A 5,234-nucleotide genomic window follows, 5' to 3' on the forward strand; every position below is an offset into this window, starting at 1 on the left:
TATATATATATATATATATATATATATATATATATATATATATATATATATATAATTATATGTATATACGATATATATGTAATTGTTGAAAATAATTACGAAATTCAGATGTAAAGAGAAATTTTATTCTCGTGAACGTTGATCCTACGTTGAAAATGGTCAACTATCAGAAAAATACGTTATCTGTGCATAAAAAAATGGGAATTTATTAGTAATAAGTATGTATTTTTTAATGAACTTGAAGTTCGACTTAATTCTAAACATTTTATTATACGGCTTCCATGATTTACGGCTCGGCCAAGACGCGATCTTTTTGTGTAAGATCGCAATTCTTTAAACTTTTAATTTTAAACTTAATATATTTGATTAGTAACATACGAAACAAGTAGCAAAAAGAGAATCACGTTTTTCAAGCGCAATACGAATTTTTATCCAAATAAAAAGAATAAAAAATATTTTTACAAATTAATATGTGTTCAAAACACATGTATAAAAAGGTATTAATCTATCTTTAGAGTCTTCAAAGTCTTGCTTTATTTTGTATGTCTATGCGCATTTCTTTTTAAACGAGATGTACAAATATAGACGTAAAGTTGGCGAATGAAAGAGAGGTGCGCCAAAGACTGCAGTACGCTACGCTTCATGTGATATTTAGTTCTCCCTTTACAATTTTTTCCCTGAAGAGAAGTTAATTTCATAAATTTCTTCAAAGGATACTATGATCAATTCCTATTTCTTTATGCACGTTTTGTGAATTCACACAGTGTTGTATTAAACTATTAATGTGTAAATATTATAAAAACTAATTGTGTATAGAGACGAGAGAAGAAAATTTGATTCAAATATAAAAGAATCTTAATATATCATGAATTGTATTTGTTAAAAATAGGTCGAAATATTTCGAACTATGAAACAATATATGAATGAAACGGAGTCAATGTTTGTTTGAAGGTCAATAATTAATTATTCTGTGGCCTATATTGTATTAATTAAAGTATAAATATGGATTGTAAAAATACATTGAATTATTTGTGGAAAAGTTGATATGGCAACAATAAAAATAAGTGCCACTACTTTATTCAAGATTCTTTACAATGATTTCTTTTATTCAAGAACTGGAGAACCCTTTAAAACTGCATGTTCCTAATATATATATCTAATTATTTTCATGCAGGAACATTATCTTCTACGTTTATCTTTGTATTATTTAAATAAAACTGTTTTAATTTTAAATTTAATTTTAAAAATTTAATTTTAAAAACGTTTCTTGAATTATAAAGTGAATATGAATTCTATAACATATTTTAATTTCTTCGTTATTTGTTTTCTGCATCGAAAAATTCTTGTATTTTATCATATTTTTAACATTTTGGACTTCAATTTTTAGATACTTTTATTTCCAGATCTTTATATTTTTATGAACATTTTTTTCTATTCCAATTTTTTTAAATATTAGATTTTTAGGTACTCTCTGATTTGTGAATAATTCAAACCGCTTTTACACGATCAATAGTGCCTATCGAAATATCGCTTACAGAGTGCTTTTTAGAATGCGAAACGAAATCCGCGATTCAGGCTCGACTATCAGTTTTACAGATTCGCAGCTGTAAATCCTCGATCTGACCGCGAAAGGGAAATAAGTAGCTTTCCATTATATGGTAGCTAAGGAAGATAAATGGACAGATTATCCTGCTATCTCTTTCACGATTCTCACATCAGGATAGCGGCCTTTGTCAAGAGACTTATTTGCATTTACATCGCAAATACATCATTGAAAGGTTATCGAATTTTTAAAGAAATTCAAGACAATAGAGATAAGAAAATTTTTCAACCAGATTTTAAAGGACGATAAAATAAAGTTCGATTAAAATAAACTTAAAATAAATAAAATTAAAGGCTACAAATATAAAATTTTCAGATAAGAAAATGTATTCTCTTATAAAAAATTTCAAGAGGTATCTCGATTTTCTCACATATAAGATTAATATTCCTGAAACCTTTTACTTCTAATTTTCTTTTCTCTGAATATTGCATTGTTCTATTTTGTAATTATATTTTCTCGCTCCAAATTTTAATTAAAAAAATTGAATCTTGTCGACACCGCGCACCGACATGTCAACCACTATATAACGCAATTAATGCGAACTGAACGTGACGTCTATCAATTATTATCTGGGGATGACAATTAATACCCAGAAATTTCGGTCATAACAGGGATAGATTATTAACAGATGATATAGTTATATCGCAATGACAAGCATGACAAGTTTGGCAATATTGGTTTCACACTACTGGAAATACATTGATACATTGAGTGGCGTTCAATGAAATACCTTTTTAAAAAAATCAATAAGATGCAAATTGTTGCAGTAAATTTGCTGATGTTATTTAAAACAAAATTTCTCTGATGCTGAAATTACATGTGTTCTTTTACAAAGAAGGTGAATAATAGGGAATGGAAGATTATTATTCTCATTACTTTTTCCGTTACTTTTTATAATAATTTGATAATGATGTTGCAATTTTTTATTACTATAATGAAAATTAACTACTAATTAGGACATAACGTCTATACCATATAGAGATATTCGGCGAAAGTCGAAGAGAGATATATAAATCTTTGTTATAAATACATGGATCGAGTCTGATACGAACTGTACTAACTACAGTTATGTTACGTATAATCTATAGTTTTCAGTGTTTATAGTACTGCAGTGTATACGACCATAATTTGTATTCTCATAACAGTCATCTTTGTTAAGGCAGCACTCCACTTTTGATAAACAATCGAAATGGTATTTATATCAGATTTAATAGGGAGTTTTTACAATAACGTGGATCCAGATACGGTGAGTGCTAAATCACATTATTTTCTTAATTAATTGTTAAGAAGAAGATAACGTGATTTTAACGTTGTATCTGGATAATGATATTGCAAAAACTCCCTAATAGATCTTACGTTGAATTGATCAATTGATGATACAGACAATTGGATATCACTTGAAAAATGCCATCAAAATTTGTTATGAAAATAAAAGAGAATTGTAACTTTTATTAGTAACGATAACAAAGTTATTTTTTTAAAGCAGTAATAAGTAATAATAAACGAGTTTCAGAAAAAAGAATGTTAATTGCAATAACGAATTACTTTTATAGAAATATAGAAATAACTCCTTTATTCTCAATCCTGCGAAAGATATACCATAAAATTAATACAAAAATAAAGTATAATAATGTATCATAAAAATTAATAAAAAGAATTAACAAGAGCTCAATTGAAGACTATGAAGACTTTTAAATATCGCGCCACTGAAAATCAATTACTAAATCAAACATTATTTAAAATGTAGTCAAAGTTTCATTACAAAAAAATGTTTACAAGAAATATTTGACAAAAATATTGAAACAAATGTTTACAAGAAATATTTGATCGATCAGGAGAAAGAATTTTGCTAAATTTTATTAAATCAATCAAAGAATATTTCAAAGTATTTATAGTACTTTGTACTGACTGCATCTTTAAACAGCGAGTTTATTGAATTTCTGCTAACATTAAGTTGCCCTTGACAGATTTGTTTAGTTTCATTGATCTATTATCTTATACTTCGTTAAACAATTTTTATTTGATTCCTGCTGGAATTATGTAAATGTTATTGCAATATAACTGTAGTATATATATATTATAATATTTTGATCCTATAACGTGGTTTGTATCTGTCACTTTTACAATTGATAAAATTCTATAAAAGAGATTCTATAAAACAATATCTACATAAGTAAATTAATATTATAAAATCAAAAAAGACTTACGATATTTAAATGAATTTTCAATACATATAGTGTGGTTTATAAAGTTTTAATATATATATATATATATATATATAAAATAAAGAGTATGTTAGATAAAAATTTCTATCATTATTGATTCAAAGATCCTTTATAATCAATATTATCCTTTATAATCCTTTATAATCAATATTCTGCTCGTTTTCAATCTTTGTATCGCTTAAGTACTCCTTCTTTATAATTGTTTTCAGTTATCGATCACATCGATTTAAATTTCTGAAATATCATATTTTTGATCTTTCAACTGCAATTTTCACTGCAGTTTCAAAAACAAGAAATATTCAAAGGGAGACAAGTCCAGTAAATAGAATAGGTGGTATGTAAAGTATTTTTTTGAATTATTCGACGATAATATAGAAACTCAAGCTACTGTGACTATCTAACTGAACGACGACAAAAGAAAAATATTCGACGTAATGCAAAGATTGAAAAGAAGAGTAGAGCGGCGTAACTGATTGTAAAGGATCTTATTTTGAATAGAAAGTATTTGACATATATTTTTTAGTGTGTTTTTTATTTTATATTATTTTTTAAGCTTATAGATCACACTGTGCAATTATAGCGCGCTTTCTTATTAAAATATATTCCTATATATTGCACATTTTATGCGAAAAATATCCTGAACGTTTTTTTTAGGATATTCAAATTCAAAAAGATATAGAAACGCCTTTGAACGTCTTTAGAATGTTTTCTTTCTTGGAGGTCGGTGCATTAACATAAAAAGTTAAATTTATATATTAAGATGATCAATTTCTTAAGAAGCCAAAGAGGGACATTTTAAAAAATTTGATATTAATTGTCGTAACTAAATTTTATATAATTTTAATAGATAAACATTTTTTAAATTAATTGTTAACATATAAGCAATATCATATTATTATTTTTTATATTTGTAAATAACTAACACTTATGTATAACATCACATGAGATCACAACAAAAATTATATCAAGTTACAAAATCACATTTTATTTTTTAAAATTATACTTTTCCATTAAATGTATTTCATGAATAATATATCTGGGCTTTTAAATAAAAAATCATAAAAATTCTTCACATATTAATTGAAAATTATATTTCACATTTATTATTTTTATTTATTTTCACTTATTAATCTCAGAGATAATTTATAATCGTATTTTAAATTTGGGACAAAATTTCGGTCGCGTTGTAAAATGGGATAAAGAATAAATTAAAATTTGAAATTGTTCCTTCTAATTTAGGATGATTGATCATTAAAATATTTATAGGATTACGAAGGACAATAAACGTTATTTTTAATGAAATCGGTAAAATAAAATTAAATATTTTCATATTTTTATAAAGAATTTTTTGGAATTTAAAATTTAAAGTATATATATATATATATATATATATATATATATATATA

This window comes from Atta cephalotes (genome assembly GCF_000143395.1).
Source record: "Atta cephalotes unplaced genomic scaffold scaffold00017, whole genome shotgun sequence".
Classification (NCBI taxonomy): domain Eukaryota; kingdom Metazoa; phylum Arthropoda; class Insecta; order Hymenoptera; family Formicidae; genus Atta; species Atta cephalotes.